Source organism: Vitis vinifera, chromosome 14 (genome assembly GCF_030704535.1).
Source record: "Vitis vinifera cultivar Pinot Noir 40024 chromosome 14, ASM3070453v1".
Classification (NCBI taxonomy): Eukaryota; Viridiplantae; Streptophyta; class Magnoliopsida; order Vitales; family Vitaceae; genus Vitis; species Vitis vinifera.
In genome coordinates, this window is record NC_081818.1 from 14,801,031 (window position 1) to 14,820,091 (window position 19,061).

Consider the following 19,061-nt stretch of genomic DNA (forward strand, 5'->3'; position numbering starts at 1 on the left):
GTCCTATTATTCTTATTAAAATTATTCCTAAATGCATATATTTATCTATTTTATTTTTTAATAGTTTATGTTTTGTTTCTAGAGATACTAAATCTAAATATACAATATTTCCTATTGAACTTATAATATGTTAGTTTAAAAATCTAGTTATGTTAGAATTTTGAACTAACTGTTTTTTATATGGTGTTACTTCCTTTACTGCTTTTTTTTTTTATTTATTTTTCTTCAATAAATTCCTTTGCATTATTTTTAGGGTTTATGACTTCTACTATTTCCATGGTTTTATTGCTAAACTTTTTTGTTGAAAAAGATTTATTTTTCGTTCTGTTCTAATTACTGGTTTTTCTCCTAAACTAAAGTTTTCAAATTGTTTTAAAAGGTTATTTAATTTTTGTTCCTTTGATGATCCTGTATTTCTTTGTTCTAAAAGTTCATCTACCTTTTGGTTAACTTTTTCTAATGTTTCTTTTAAATTTTGTTGTTCTAACTTTATTTGTTCGATTTCCTTTCCAACAAAATTTTCTTCTCTAACTAATTGCTCTTTAATATAATCTAGGTTATTTCTTAGTAAGTTATGGTTCTTAAAGTTTTCCAGCTTCTTTTCTAATTCCTAAGGTTGTGTTTAGTTTTTCTACAGATTTTATTTGTTTTCTCTGGATTTCTTTTAAACAATCTATATTATTTTGGTTTTCTTCCTGAATTTGTTTCTTATGTTCTTGCAAGACTACGTTTGTTATTTTTAATTGTGTTTCTACTAAATTTTTTAACTATTTTACCTTTTGGTTTGTAGATGAGGGTTCATTAGTTTTAATAATTAGATGAATTAGCATATAAATTATCAATATAATATTTTATAATTTCTCTTTTAATTAAGGTTTATGTAGCAAAAAGTTCATCAAAGGTTTCTTGTATAGCTACTTCGTATTCGTTCAAATATTTAAGAGAGGTTAGGTTTTTAATATTTGTGGTTAAATCTTTTATAGTAGTCCTTAAATTATGTAATTTATCACAAGTTTTTCTAAATTCTTTCCGTTGAGCTTACAACCTATTATTAAGTTCTTTTCCATGATCATAATCTAAATTATATATACTAGGAGGATAAGGAATAAAAGACATCAATTCATATCAAATAAGCAGACTAAATGGACAGATCAAGGAAATATAATCAGCCTTTTAATGGGGTAAGATAAAGTTCGGTACTCTGAAAATTAATTTGAATCAACAGTTTCTTTGCCTAATTAATATGCTAACAATATATAGAAGCTTTGATACCAACTTTTCCCATATTTTCCCATCAACATTCATAGTTAGCTATTCACAGTCAAGACAATGCCAAGAACCTTGAAATTTCTCGTTCAAAATCAAAGTTTTAAAACCAAATTCAATGTGAATGCATTTATTATACTTATTATTTTAAAATAAAAACTTTCAAATATAGTGTGAAACCATTTATTACATATTATTATAATATTTGTTTAAATCAAAACTTTCCCTTGACCTATAACCTGTTTTTGCTGGAAAATTGGCGTTTTAGGGAGACTTGGTCTGGTTGGAAGTGGGGTATTACCTTTACACAAAGTGATGTTTTAAAATTTTGAGTTTATTCTTTAAACTTCTGAAATAGCTGATCTTCAAAAAACTTAACTTTCATGTAATAAATGCTTTCACACTACAAATAACTTGATCAATTTTTTTAAACTAAATATATTTCTACTTTGTCATTTTTTTTTCTTTTTCTAATTGTCATTATTATAATATATAACATGTTCCACGAAAACAATATTAATATTATTATGTATAAATAATATAATAATTAATTTAAAATTTATTATTTCATCATTATTAATTTATAATATTTTTAAGAATAACTTATCCAATAATAATAACAACAATATATAATATAAAGTTTTTTTAAATTATCGTTTCACTCCTGTGATTAAAAAAATAAAGTTACTATATTTTTATTATATAAATTTTATAAATTTTGAATTGTTTAACTTATAATATAACTATTAAAAAAATATTACAATAAAAAATGATTTTGATAATTGTTAAAAACTGAAATTAATGCATGTCATACTATATTGTACTTTTATTGTATTTTTATTATAATTTCAATGCATAATCATGGTACATATATTTTGCAACAAACATATAGTATTAGAAACATTGTTTTATCTTATAAATATTTGAACGAATACGAAATAGCTATACAAGAATCCTTTGATGAACTTTTTGCTACAAAAACCCTTATTAAAAGAGAAATTATAAAATATTATATTGATAATTTATATACTAGTTCATCTAATTAGAAACATTAAAAATTCATGAACCCTCATCTACAAACCCAAGAGGTAAAATAGTTAAATTTTTAATAGAAACATAATTAAAAATAACAAATGTAGTATTACAAGAACATAAAAAACAAATTCAGGAAGAAAACCAAAATAATATTAACCAAAATTATATCAATTGTTTAGAAGAAATCCAAAGAAAACAAAGAAAATCTTGAGAAAAATTAAATACAGTCCTAGGAATTAGAAAATAAGTTGGAAGACTTTAAGAACCATAATTTGTGAAGAAATAACCTAGATTATATTAAAGAACAATTAGTAAAAGAAGAAAAATTTGTTAGAAAATAAATAGAACAAATAAAGTTAGAACAACAAAATGTTAAAAAAAAAAAAAACACTGTAAAAGGTTAACCAAAAAGTAGATAAACTTTTAACCAAAACAAAGAAAGATAGAATCATTGGAATAACAAAAATTAAATAACTTTTTAAAACAATTTGAAAACTTTAGTTTAGGAGAAAAACCAATAATTAGAACAGAACGAAAAATAAATCTTTTTGATCCAAAAAGTTTAGCAATAAAACCATGGAAATAGTAGAAGCTATAAACCATAAAGATAATGTAAAAGAATTTATTGAAAAAAAATTTAAAAATGCAATCGAAGAAATAACACCTTACAAAAAACAATTAGTTCAAAATTTTAAACTAACTATTTTAAACCAACATACTATAAATTCAGTAGGAAATATTGTATATTTAGAGTTAGTATCTCCAGAGACAAAACATAAACTATTAAAAAATAAAACCGATAAATATATTCATTTAGGAATAATTCTAATAAGAATAATAGGAATCCATTGTAAAGAAATTGGAGCACTTATAAATATTAACCTTTTAGATACTAGAAATAATAATACAGTAGGACGAGCCCTTTTGGCTAGTGAAGAAGTTAATATGAACTAAAATTATGCAGTCATTGGTTGTATACCTCAATTTTGTATAGATCTTAATGAATTCACATAAAAAATAAAAATAACCGTAAACACTAAAGGTTATGATATAGAACCAGGGAGTAAGAACCTTAGCATAGCTATAGGATTTATAGGAAAAACCACTAATGCTCTAAATCTGAAATGTATGATGGAATTTGATGATATAGTAAAAACCTTTGGAAGTAAGGTTGTAAATATGATAAAAGTAAAACCTGTAAATATAGACTATTTGTTAAGATGAGAATGGACATTACCACAAATAAATAAACCAGTAATAAAATATCCAACATCTAGTAGTTTATATGAAAATCAAGATGGAAGTGCAAGTATAACATTTGGAAACTATAAAATCGTAAATGTAGAGGTAGAGTCAGTTAGTGAGATGGAATCTGTAAATGTTATACAAGAAGATATTTTATTGAACATCGAAATAGTAAAAAACCTATACAAAAATTTAGAACTAGTTAATATAATGTTAGAAGAATTTAGTAACCCAAAGTTATTAGAAGAATAGGTAGATCAAGAAAACTTTATTGACATAATGTGTAAAACCTATACAGAGGAACAAATAATTAAACAACTTTATAAAAAAATTTTGATAAAAAAAATTATAGATATAGAAACAACAAATCAATTTACTATTCGACCAAAAGCCAAAAAAAAAAACCTAGAAATAGTTTCAAATGAGTCAGTAAATACAATAGATGTAGAAAAGGAATTTGTAAATGTAAAAATTGAAATAGTAAGGTATAGTAAGTCGTATAGTAAGCCAAAAGGACCTTAATAGAAAACTAAAACAGAACCTTCTAGTCCTTGACAACCAATATATGAATATGGAACAATATTAGATATATATAGTGCACAAGACCATAATAAAACCATAGAAAATTGGGAACAATCTTTAAATTAGCCGATGTAGTAGTATCCTTTGAAAATCAACAAGAAATGTATGGATTTTGTAAAAACACTCTTAGAGGAACCGTATTACAATTCTTTAGAAACATGGAACAAGAAAACAATAGTTATTTTCAAGAAGTTAGAAATAATTTTAACATATCTGTATTTATAAATTTAATAAAACTATATTTTTTAGGAACAACTCAAGAAGATATAAAAGAACCTGCAATATATCTTCATAAGTTAGAACAATTGAAATTATGTAACATTTTGTATATAAAAGAATATGAACAAAAATTTAGGAAATATGCAATCCTTGTTAGAGTAGATAGAACCCTTGAATATTTAAATAAATGTATATTAAAAATACAATGACTTGTAGAACTTAGATTATGGAATGAATTTTCAACCTCTGAATATAAAAACTCTCCTTATATAGGTGCTAGAATTTTGTAAAAAATTGGTTAGAAAGGGAATGTGTAAGTATAAGAGAAAGAAACCAAACAAAGGAACAAGATATAAATCAATAACTTTGTGGAAAATTACATATAGGAGAAAATCTAGACATAGGATGTAGAGAATATAAGTTTTGAAAACCTAAGAACTACAATAAATTTTTAAGAAGAAAGTAAAAAAACCTTTTCTAAAAATTGACCTTATCAAACAAGATATAAAAAACTTGGAAAGATTTGGATAAAAAGAAAAAGACAGTGTAAATGTTATTTGTGTGGTCAAGAAGGTCATATAAGACCTGAATGTCCTGAACTTAAAAAACCATCAAATGAGCGACGTAGAAAAACCTAAGCAAAAATCAACCTAATAAATAAGTATCAGGTAGATAGTGAAAAAGAAGAACTCATTAGTGAATTAGATTTTGAAAGTGAGAATTCAAGTGTATATAGTATAGATGATAGTGAAACCAAAAGAGAATAAATTTGTATGATTATTAAAAAAGAGGAAAATAAACCTAAGAAAACTTCTTTAAATTTAGAAAAATTGGTACAACTTTTAGAAAGTAAGATAAATCCTTATAAGTTGTGGAAAGATTTACAAATAATAATTAAAGGAAAAATCTCGGAAGAAGAGAAAGACAATTCAAACTCTAAAGAAATAAAAGAACCAATAAGTCCTGTGAAAACAACTATACAAACAATAGAATAAGTAAATATGGTAAATAAAGTTAAATCTATTATTTTTCCAACAACAATTAAATTAAAAACCATATAGTTAAAAGTAGATGCAATGTTAGATACTGGAGCCAGTAAAAACCTTTTATTTGAAACCTTAGAACCTTAGGAAGATCAACGAACACTAGTTCAACCAGTAAAATTGGTCCAATATTATCAACAAAAACTAATATTAACCAAGTATATTTCAAATGTACCAATCATAATTAATAGCAAAACCTTAGTTTTACCTCAAACTTATCTTGTACCTACTATAAGTTTATATCCTTTCATTTTAGGTTTAAATTTTGTACATTCTTTACAAGAAGGGATAACAATACAAAACAACCAAGTTAGTTTTCATCCTAAAACCACAACAATTGTTTATACAAACATAGAAAACGCATCAAATAAAAATCATAATGTGACCTCTGATAAGATCAACAAAGTAGAAGCACAAAAGAATAGTATAATTAATGACTATTCAAAACAATCAAAGAATGCAAATAAGTTAAAAAAACTTTATACTAGAAGCAAAAAAAGAAAAAGAAAAAAAGAAGAAGGAATTATAGGAAAAAACCCACAAAAATATTGGAGTAGAAATAAAACAACCTATAAAATACCAATTGAAATCCCAGATTTAACAATAAAAAGGGCAAATATAACATGTAACCTTATTGATACACAGAAATTCAAAATTCAAATAGAAGAACTATTGTAGAATAACCTCATTAAACCAAGTTTTAGTCCCCATAGATCTTCAGCCATTTTAGTAAGAAATCATAATGAAGAAAAAAAGAAAAGAAAAACTAGGATGATTATTAATTATAAAAGATTAAATGATAATACATATGATGATGCCTATAAAATTCCAAATAAAGATTCTTTAATTAGTTCTATTCAAGGATGTAAATACTTTTCTCAACTAGATTGTAAAAGTGGATTTTGGCAAATTAGATTAGAAGAAGATAACAAACCATGGACACCATTTTCATGTCTCTATGGATTATATGAATGGAATGTAATGCCATTTAGACTAAAAAATGCTTCTTAGATATTTCAACGAATGATGGATAATATTTTTGGTAAATGTTCTTTTTTTCTTGTATATATTGATGATATTCTTGTTTTTTTTGTATATTTTTCAGGAACATATAAAGCATTTATAATTTATTTTTGAAAAACTAATTAGTCATGGATTAATATTAAGTAAAAAGATACTGAAATTATTTAAAACCCAAATAGAATTTTTAGGATTAGAATTGGAGAATGGACAAATAAAACTATTGGATCATATAGTACAAAAAATAAATAATTTTCTAGATAAACTCGAAGACTTGAAAACCCTTCAGAGTTTTTTAGGATTATTAAACTATGTTAGACCATAGATTAAAAACCTTAGTAGATTAGTTGAACCCCTTTATAGTAAAAAAAAAAAATACAGGGCATAGATATTTTAACCAAGAAGATATTAAACTTATATAGAAAATAAAAGAACTTTACATTTACCCTTAGAAAGTGAATACAAAATAATTCAAATTGATGCTAGTCAAACAGAATGGGGAGGTATACTTTTAGTAGTCACTAACATTGGAGAAGTAAAACTTTGTAGATACTCTAGTGGAATTTTTAATGATTATTAAAAGAACCTTAGTTCTACAGACTTAGAAATTGAAGCAATAATCTTTGTCTTAGAAAAATTTCAATTATTTTTAAACCAAGAACAATCTACTTTAAGAACTGATTGTGAGAATATTAAAAAAATTCTTTGAAAATAAAAATTATTCAAAATTGTCCACTAAAAGATGAATAAAGTTTCAAAGCTCTTTAATTGGTTTCAAACCTAAATTTGAACATATTAAAGGAAAAGATAATATATTAGCAGACTGGTTAAATAGACAAATAATTATTAATAATGTTGATAATGCTAATGATTGATTTTATTCTACAGGAACATGACTCAAAGAAAACCCACTAAAGCTAGAACCTTTCAATTTAAAATCATATGTTTGAATAAAGTGTTAAATCCAAATTTAAGGTTTAACTCTTTATATTCTCAAAACCTTTTTGAAGAGCATAAGGTTATTGTAGATAATTTTTGGTCTTTAAAACCACAAAGTTTTCCCAACCAAAATTTTAAATATGCTTATGGAAAAACCGTGTCAGCTCTAGCCCAACATTTACAAAACCTTCAGAATCAACTTATTGCTTGAGAAACCCAAAAATTTCAAAACCTCAAAATCCAAGAAAATCAAGAAAGACTGATAAAAGATTTGAAAACCAGTATAATGTCAACCAGTCAAACCAGTTGTTTAAATAGTCAACTTGAAATGCTTAATTTAATTATGAAATCAACTCTTTTGTTTGAACAATATGAAAAACTTGTTATTAAAAACCTAATTGGAGTTGATAACTACTCTTTAGTTGAAACCTTTTTTCTACAAACCCAATATCACAAAGTGTTTAAAAATCAAGAACTCTTATACACACATTTTGGAACAAAAAATGTTGGGATAAAAACAGGGTATATGGCATATCATGACCCATAATTTTTCTTTGTTATATATTTAGCTTATGTGAATATGTTTGTTATATAAAAAAAAAATTTGATCTAGTACCCTAGTTTATGGATTAGAGAATTTTAAAAAATGTTTTCATGAACCATGTATCTCAAATCCTTGAAAATTTTCCAGAAAAATTAAAAGATATTTTAACCTATCTTTTCAAAATTGAAAAACAAATCGACATTTCTTTTGAAATCATTCCACCTTTATTTCAAACCAATGGATCAATAGTGCCAGCCTATCACCATGTTTATATAAAACACAATAAAGAACCACGTACTCATCCCTCAATAAGAACCAAAATGGGAAATGATCTGTTTACATAAATTTTCATAATTTTTTTACTTGTTTTAGAGCCTTTCAAATTTATGATCTTAGACCAACCTGAAATAAACTATTTCATCTCATTGGAGAAACAAAAACCATGTCTATATGGAGAAATAAACCTTTAGAATACATTATTGTTTCAAAACCTTTCATCACTCCCGAAAAACAAGATTTTATAACCGAACTCAGTGTAGAGTTACCAGAACCATCTTCTTGCCATAGCGATGACGCATCATTTTGGGGAAACCTTGACGATGAAAGTTATTATAATTTGTAAAATGCAATGGAACATTGATGTCAACAATGACAACATTGAAGCAGTAAATGCATCTCCAACTATAAGAATTTAATGCAGCTGTAGAAGTCCAGAGTCAATAAAGCCGCGTACAAAGTCACATATATTGCATGTGATAAAAAACAAGAAAGAGATAATGAAGAAGACACTAGATGGATGGTAAAGAAAAAATAAATGTCAAATTTCATAAATCTTACCATCTTTACATTTATTATTAACCAAACCTCTGAAGACTTTGTAAAACTTTGTAAATATTTTTGTTTGCCATCTACCAATTGCCAACAACCCCAATTAAATTTAGTTTGTTGTATTGGAAAAGTTATGTCTATAAATAAGTTGTAAACTAAGAGAGAAAGCAAGTAAGCGATCAAATAACAATCAATAGAGAGATTAAGAGAAATACAGTCAGTTGTATCTTCAGTTGTAAATTTCTACATTCAACAATAAAAGTAAGAATTTTTTGTTCTCATTTTATTTTCAATTTAATTTATTTGTGTCTTTTTTTCTCACCCTTAGGGAGTAAAAAGGGTAAACACATAAAGTAGAGAAATGAAAATTATTTGAATCGTAGTTCTCTTTTTACTAGTTAATATATGCAATATATGTATATATATATATATATATATATATATATATATATATATATATATATAATGTTTCCATCAAATTAAAAAAAAAAAACAGATCAGGTTATTGAGAAAGTTTTTGGTGTAAAATCAGAAATTTTAAAATTAGAGTCTTTAGTCTTAATCCTTAACCTATAACTCATTTTGCTGAAAAATTGGCATGTTAGGAAGACTTTGTCTGGTCAGAAAGGGAATATTACCTTGACACGAAGTGATGTTTTTAAATCTTGAGTTTATTATTTGAATTTTTGAGATATCCGATCTTCAAAAACCTAATTTCTATGTAATAAATGCATTCACATTGTAAATTGAAAGGTTTTACTTTAAATATGTTATAATAATATGTAATAAACGTTTTCACATTGTACATTGAAAGTTTTTATTTTAAAATAATTGTATAATAAATGCGTTCACACTGGTTTTGGTTTTAAACTTTAATATATACCAAATTTTCCCATCAATTATTAGCAGTCAAGGCAAATGGCAGAAACTTTGAAATTTATCGTTCAAAATTAGGGTGAAAACGATGAGAATAAAAGTTTAAAACCAAAAACTAGTGTGAATGCATTTATTATACGATTATTTTAATATAAAAACTTTCAATATACAATGTGAAAGCATTTATCATATTATTATAACATATTTAAAGTAAAACCTATCAATTTACAATGTGAAAACATTTATTACATAAAAATTAGGTTTTTGAAGATTAGATATCTCAAAAATTCAGAGAATAAACTCAAGATTTTAAAACATCACTTCGTGTCAAGGTAATACCCCTCTTTTGATCAGACAAAGTCTCCTTAACACGCCAATTTTTCGGCAAAACGGGTTACAGGTCAAGGGTTAAGACTAAAGACTCTAGTTTTAAAAATTCTGATTTTACACCAAAAACTTTCTCAATAACCCGATTTTTTTTATAAATTTGATGAAAGCATTACACACACACACACACACACACACACACATACATATACATACATATATATGTATATGTATGTGTGTGTATGTGTGTGTGTGTGTGTGTGCGTATGTATAGGATCTATGTATATTACAAATATTAATTAGTAAAAAGAGAACTATAATTCAAATAATTTTCATTTCCTTACTTTATCTGTTTACCCCTTTTACCCCATAAGGGTAAGAAAAAAGACACAAATAAATTAAAAATGAGAACAAAAATTTAACAAAAATTTCTTACTTTGTATTACTGAATTTAGAAATTTACAAGATGAAGATACAACTGATTGTTTTTCTTGATCTCTCTATTGATTTCTCTCTGATCGCTTGCTTGCGTTCTCTCTCAGTTTACAACTCATTTATAGACAGAACTTTTACAATACGACAAACTAAATTTAATTGGGGTTGTTGGCAATTGGTAGGTGGCAAACAAAAATATTTACCAAGTTTTACAAATTCTTTAGAGGTTTAGTTAATAATAAATGTAAAGATGGTAAGATTTATGAAATTTGACATTTATTTATTCTTTACCATCCGTCAAGTGGCTTCTTCCTTGTTTTTTATTTTTTTGTTTATTTTTTTATTTTTTTATTTTTTTATCACATGCAATATGTGTGGCTTTGTATGTGACTTTATTGATTCTAGACTTCTACTACTACATTAAATTCTTGTAGTTGGAGACGCATTTACTGCTTTAATGTCGTCATTACTGACATCAACGTTCCATTGCATTTTGCAGATTGTAATAACTTTTGTCGTTAAGGTTTTCCCAAAATGATGCATCATCGCTGAGGTAAGAAGATGGTTTTTGTAACTCTATACCGAGTTCAATTATAAAATCTTGTTCTTCAAGAGTAATGAAAGGTTTTGAAACAATAATGTGTTCTAAAGGTTTGTTTCTCCATATAGACATGGTTTTTCTCTAATGGGATGAAATAGTTTATTTCGGGTTGGTCTAAATCATAAATTTGAAAGGCTCTAAAACAAGTAAAAAATTATGGAAATTCATTTGAACGAGTCATTTCCCATTTTGGTTCTTGTTGAGGGGATGAGTGGTTCTTTATTGTATTTTATATAAACATGGTGATAGGCTGGCACATTGATCTATTAGTTTGAAATAAAGATAGAATAGTTTCAAAAGAAATGTTGATTTGTTTGTAGTTTTGAAAAGATAGGTTAAATATATTTTAATTTTTTTGGAAAATTTTCAGGGATTTGAGATACATGGTTCATAAAAACATTTTTTAAAATTCTTTGATCCATAAACTGGGGTACTAGATAAAAAATTTCTTTATTTATAACAAACATTCACATAAGTTAAATACATAACAAAGAAAAAGTCAGGGTCATGATATGCCATATACCCTGTTTTTATCCTGACATTTTTGGTTCCAAAATGTTTGCACAAGAGTTCTTGATTTTTAAACACTTTGTTATATTGGGTTTGCAGAAAGAAGGCTTCAACTAAAGAGTAGTTATCAGCTTCAATAGGGTAAGGGTCATGTTGAGACCATGTTTTGCTTGTTTCAAAAAGTTATTTTTAACATCTAACAAAAAACTAAATATTTTAATTTTTTCTATTCAATAAAAAATAAAAAATAAGTAATAAGTGAAAAAAGTTAAGAACAAATTATCTAAAGTTTGAAAGCAAATTGCATTTAATATTAAATTTTAAAAACAATACTACCTAAGTAAATTACTATTATAAATGGTTTTTATATTGAAACCTAAAAGCTTTATGAATAAAAGAAAACATATCTTGGCTTCTAGGATTGATTTAAAGTTTTAGTTCAAATGTATTTTTTGAAAGTATTTTTAGGGAAATCACCTATCAAGTGTTTCTCTATAAAACACTACATGTGATTTTTTAAAGGGTTTATTACACTTTATCCCCCAACCTATACCGTGTTTTGCACATTACACCTTCGAGTTCAAAATCAAACAATATACCCTCCATCTTTTATAATTGGGTGCAATATGCATTTTTTGAGAGATGACATTATTTTTTTAAACGGAAAGGCATGTGCTTTCCGCATGACCATGGACAAAAGTGTCTTTTTATTTTATTTTTATTTTATAAACCCCAAGCTATAGCCCTCATCTCGATCATTGTCCCCTTTAGAATCCCCAAATTGTAGCCTGCCTCATCCCTTGTTCTTCCTTCCTTCAAAACCTTAGAATTTTGATCCTACAAAGCTACTGCTAAAATCCTAGATAATTTCTCCTTATTCGTGGGATGGAAATTTACAAAATCCTTAAATAATTTCTCCAACTCTATGATCCCACATAACTCCCCAAAGCGGTCGTTGAAGGTTGAAGTTGAAGATTTGTGAAGGCAAATGACAGTTGGAAAATTAATGGATCCTCTAGTCCATTGTTATTATGGTAATGAGGCTTGTGTTATAACATCGTGGACAAATTTAAATCATAGTAGAAAGTTTTTGGAATGCCAAAAATACAAGGTAATATTGTGTTTGTTTGTCAAATATTTCAAATTTATCATTGGTGTTTTTGTAGACATGTGTTCAATTTGTTGGTACAAAAGTATGGAGGTTGTGGATTCTTCCTGTAGAATGATGGTCCCATGTGTGATAGATCAAAGCAAATAATCTATGTATTGTTGAATGCTATGAAAAAGAAGGAAGTTGAACTTGTGGAGAATCAAAGAAGGGTTAAATGCATGTTATGGTTAGTGATGATATCATAGACAATCTGTTTGCTTCTTTTGGTCGTCTCGGTACAAAGAAAATGTGGTCTTTTGGATGAAGGCTTCCCAAAGTTACTTGAAAATTAGAATGCTCCCAACTTGGTTTTAATTTTGTGTTTTGTGTAAATTGTTTGAATAGTTGAAGGCTCCCTACTGGAGATTTGAATTTTGTATTTTATGTAAATCATTTGAATAGATGAGGACTTGTAGTAGGGGCCTTGATGAAAAGGGGTGGAATTACTGTGTAATTTTGTAGTTAATGGAATGAACAAATTGAATTACAAATTTGATTTTGGGTTTTTTATGCTTTGATTTTTAATTCATGGTGTTTTAATGACTTATTTTGGCAATATGTAATATGCATTATGAGCAAATGTGGTGCTTTGGAATAAGCAGTTCATCTCCAGGTTTAATATGCAGCTCTCTGATTTATTTCCTTGAGCTACATAAAAATTTCAAGTGTTCATATTGCTATTAGCTTCCGAAAGGGGCCTTGTTATTAGCATCTCAAATGTTGCCCACTCTGAAGGCATAATTTAAAGAGACCTTAGCTTGCAATTTTGGTTCATAAGACATATATAACCAAGAGACCAACCTACATTAGATAGCCTGCACAATTGACATACCAAAAAAAAAAAAAAAAAAAAAGCAACGCTTACACTAGACATACATAGAAAACACAATTGATAGCTTGTACTAGAGACTAGCCAATCCCACACAACACAAAAAATATAGCTGGCACCAAATAAAATATCATTCAATCCCACACAGGAGAAAAAATAGCTAGCACCAAACAAGGCCAAATATTGACAACAAAAAAAGTCTATGTTAATTACATAATCAGTATAGGTTGTTCATCCTATGTTACTTACAAAATCATGTAATGCATTTGCATCCATATGACATATAACTATAGCCCATGTTACTTACAAAATAAGGCATATCATGATAATATAAAAAAATGTGTTCCCATGATGCCCAACAAGTATGAACCTGCAATAGAAAAGTATCATTCCCCAAATATTATCCTTCCCACCCAATCCAACAATTGTATACATTCATATAAAATATACCAAAAAACTATCCTAGAAAAAAAAAAAATTTCTTCCTAATAGTCCATATCACTATATAATGCCTGAGGCTGCAGTTAATTGTTAAGTGCCCTGTTCTAACTGTGTCTCATGTGAACCTTTCCCTGATTTACAAGTTCTTTTGTTATGACCTTCCTTGCTACATGCATTTTGAAACGACCAGCGAGTCTGAAGACTTTTTTCAAGTGGCTGCTAATTCTTTTTCTAGAAACTGGCTCATATTTGTGATTATTTTTTTTTTTACTTATTGAAAATCTTGTGCGAGTCTTGGATATGTTAAGCTTCATTTTTCATGCTACTAAAAGAATGAGAAAATCTTCTATACCCATGAATATGCGCCAGAAATACCACAGAAAAATACGAGCCATAGGTGTATGACCCCCTTTGCCTGATATTCCGAGTACTAAAGGCATCACAAGTAAGAAAACGTGTCACTAAATAGATGGCTGCTCCAAGGTGAAGTTTGAAGTATGTGCATTAAGCTTTGTATTTGCGTTTGTTGCCAGGTTGTTGAGAAGATGTTTAGAATGCAGAAAAGTAGTAATAATAAAATCATCTAAGGACAACTGGTCTTTGGAGAAAGTTACTGGAGATAATCTTAGATCTTTGTTTTTTTGTTTTGTTTTGTTTTGTTTTTCAATATGGAATTATATACCAACTAGGTATCGCTATTGATAACATCAGTATTGCTCTTTACTTGCCTTTCTGGATCTGTGTGGTTGTTTTTGTGGCCATTTCTTTAACAATAGCATATGTTCAGGACAAATATATTGCAAAAGAACACATCTACTATCGGCTTGCCCAATTCCTTGTTATTTTGCTTGTAATAATTGTCATTGTTGCACTGTTCACCCACTTTAAATTTGTTAATCTCTTCACCAGTCTGCTGGCATTTATTCCCACTGGGTGGGGCCTGATTTTAATTACCTGGGTATTTAGGCCATTTCTGCAGCGCACTCCAGCAGGAGAGGCCATTATTTCCTTAACATAGCCATATGATATTATTTTTGGTGTGATCATCATGGCCCATGTGGCACTACTATCATGGATAGTTTAGTAATGCACTCCAACAGGGGAGGCCATTCGTTCCCATTGTTGTGCATATGGGACAGTTTAGGTGTTAAACATGTTCTCAAATTTTACCATGTGCTACTTTCTTCTAGTGCTGGAGACAAGCCTTTCAGTAAACCACCCAGATGATGCATTTTAAAAAGCCCTCAAAATGGGTCTCTTCTTCTAATTGCCTTATGAGGAAGACTTATCCAAATATGTTGAATCTTTCATAGGAAAAATTATACATGGGAACATGTAATTAGATAATTGGAGATAAAATTTCTTCTTGATATTAGATTATTTTTCAAGACCATATAACTATGATTGCTATTTTTTACAATTTACAAAGTTAGGATATCTTAATCTTGAATAAGTGTCTATCTCTTTATCATGATATTTGAACCTATTTCTTCCTATGAATTTCCACTTATGACAATCACTCCTTTTACTTCCCTCTTGCAGGTTCCGTTTAAGCATTGACAGGCAAAGCTTTTGTTACTGAGGAATGTTATGTAAAATGGACTTCACGATCTGTTGCAGACTTGCAGTTTTTGGGTTTTGATCTGTAATCAAGTAACAAAGTCAACTGGGCTTTGATGGCTTAAGATGTCTTGGAGAAAACCTTTTTTCCCCAATCATATTGGGATTGCCTTAATTTTATGTTTTTTTTTTCCTTTCTTGGTTCGAGGACAAAGCTAAAGAAGTCTCGATTTCAATTGGCAGCATGACGTTCTGATGTGAACCACTCAAACTCTTCTCCAGTCACCACCTTATTCTATTGGTGCTGATTTGAATCCGAAAAGATTCAAAGCGGGTAAGTGAAACATTTAAAAGCAGATATCATACTTGCATCTAGTATCCATGAGCATTTGTGTTGGGTTACTCTTGTCACACCAGAAGACTGGTAGCTCCTTTAGATTGTTACTTTGTGTAGGAATTTATTTTCCCATAAATAGGATAACTGGGTAAATGAGTCTCTTTTGTATTGTACTCAACAGACATTTCTGTCATAATGAATGAGAATATAAGCAAAAGCGTTACTAAAGTTTCTGGTTCTTGTTGGCATGCAAGAAGTTCAGTTTGACTGAGTTTATGAACCCAAAGGACCATGAGAAATCAATTCAAGAGGTTTGTTACCGAACTTTTTAGGCGAAGCTCACAACCCAAATCTAAAGAAATCAGTTGTGAAGATGAGGACTTACCTTATCCAATGACTCTAGATGAGGTTATAAGGAAGACCAAGAAACAACAACTATAGTAATGGCTCGTGTAGTTTCTTTCAAAATGGGAACTAAGGTTGAGTTTGACCCTATTAGATGGCTAGATATATCATGATTCAACTATGTTCTCGGTTTGGAGATTACCGAAAGGGCAACCCATCTTCTTTCAGTTTATCTCCAAGATTTTCACTATTTCCCCAGTTTATTAACCACGTTCTTAGTTTGTCCAGGTTTTTAACTACAACCCAGATGAGACTGCATACTTTAGAATGATCCTGGCCAGGAAAATGTGGCCAACTCAGTTGTGATATTCAGCTTTCATTGATTTCTTACTCATTTCATTCATCCTAGAACCAACTTTTCTTGGTGTGGCTGCCTTTGCAGCTGATAGGATCTTACTTTTGGACTCTTATTTTATTGTTGTTGTATTTCATGGGGCAACTATCGCTCAGTGACAAAATGCTGGATACCAGAATCTTATCTAAGTAAGATTATTGTTTTAGTTTTGTAAAAGTTTAAGAAATATTGTGTATAAAAAAATTCTATTTAAATAGGAGTAACAATTTTTTTTTATTTCTTAAAATTTTAGGAAATTTTTTTGAAACAAATCTTATTTCATTAATACTCACCAACTCGATAAATAATAATTTTATGAAATAGTAGAAAAATAAAAATTGATAAAAAATTTGAAAACTAACACAACATCAAACAGTCAAACCAGTTTACCTAAAATGCTTAATTTAATTGGAAAATCAAACATTTTTTCTCAACAACATGAAAAACTTGCCAAAAACACAACTGGGACTAATAATTATTCTTAGTTGAAATTTTCTTTTTGCAAACCCAATATATAACAAAGTGTTTAAAAACCAGGAACTCCTGTATAAACATTTTAAAGCAAAAAATATTGGAATAAAAACAGGATATGTAGTATATCATGACCTGGATTCCTTCTTTGTTTTATATCTTGCTTATGTTAATATGTCTGTTGTAAATAAATAAATTTTTGATTTCATACCCCAGTCCATGGATCAAAATCCATATTAGCAAGAGATTTTAGCAAAAAAGAAAAAAACTATTGCTTGTTGGGTTCAGACTTATTGAATTATCTTAGTCGTGACCCAAATTTTTTTCAATCATACTGCTCTAGTTAAGATTATTTATATATTTTCAATGGTACATGATTTCTTATATTTATTATCACTTATATTATAGAAGATTCAAATACATTGTTGGATAAGATTTTATGATTTTATTTTTATTAAAAAAATCTAAAACGTTATCCAAGCATATCTTTTATTGTTAATTAAATTTGTGTTATGTATTTATATTCTTTTAGAAACTTTTATCTCTTTTTGTACAATTTTAATGAAATCCATATAACTAGAAGTTATGTAAAAAATATTTTGTAACCGAAAGTTGTGCAAATATTCAATTTTATTATAATAAAATTTTTCATAACTAGTAGTTATGATAAAATATATTTTCATAAACCATGTATCTCAAATCCCTAAAATTTTTTTGGAAAAATTAAAAGATATTTTAACCGAAAATCAAATTGATATTTATTTTGAAACCATTCCACCCTCATTCCAAACTAGTGGATCAATCATACCAACTTATCACCATGTTTATATAAAGCATAATAAAGAACCACTCTTTTCTCAATAAGAACCAAAATAGAAAATGATCCGTTCAAACGAATTTCTAGAATATCTTACTAGATTTAGAACTTTTCAAATTTATGACCTTACACCAACTAGAAATAAATGTACAATAGTAAAAAAGTCATTTCAAATTTTAAGGTAGTAATGAATATTTCTTGTTTTTAGGGATTTCAAGATTTAAAATTATTTTTTTTGGATAGGTAAATAAGAGATTGTATTAGACAAGCCTAAAAGAGGTGAAAAGAGTACACACGAAGTATACAAGCAACGCCCAAGAAGCTACAAGAAGCTAGGCAAAAAGAAAGAAGAAAACCTTTCTCCTATCTAGACAAAAGCCACTCTATAAAATCAATCAAGGACAAAGAATGATCCTCTAAATACACCCTACCCTAATTCACAAAAGTGTACAAAAGAGAAAGTTTTAAAGCTTAGTCAGATCGTTCAGTGTCATTGAACACTCTTTCATTTTTTTCCTTCCATAAGGTCCGCATTAAACAAAGGGGGGCAAGCTTCTAAGCCTTTTCCTTTCTCTTACTCACAAAAGCACCATGCCAACCTATCAAATTCCTTGTGATTAAGGATTGCAGGACCCACTGCACATCAAAAAGAGAGAAAAGCAAGCTCTATAGCATTATAGCCTTCTTACAAAATAGGATCAAGTGGTTACTAGTTTCCTCTTCCACTTTACACAAGTAACACCTATTTGGCATATTCCAACCCCTTCTTTTGAGTTGATCAATGGTCAAGATTCTATTCCAAGACGCTTCCCAAGCAAAAAAGCTTACCCTCATGGGAGCCCAAGATCTCCAAATTATACTCCAAGGAAAAAGGTCACTAGAAGCTTTTGTGAGGGAGCGGTAGGGAGATCTAACAGAAAAGGAGCCGTTCTTTCTATTCTTCCAACTCAAGACATCCTTCACATCTCTATTCAAAACCAAAGGATGGAGTTTCCGGAGCAAGCCCTCCACCACATCCATTTCCCAATCATTAAAGTGTATTGAAAACAAAGGATTCCAACTATCCACCTCTCTACCCTCCTCCAAGCATCAAACACCCACTGATCCTTGTTAGCCGCCAATTGGACCAAGTTAGGGAAACCATCTTTCAAAGCTTGGTCCTCACACCACAAATCCTTCCAAAATTTGACATTCCTCCCATTCCCTATTATAAAGCAGGATCTAGAGCAAATCCTTTCCCAATATTT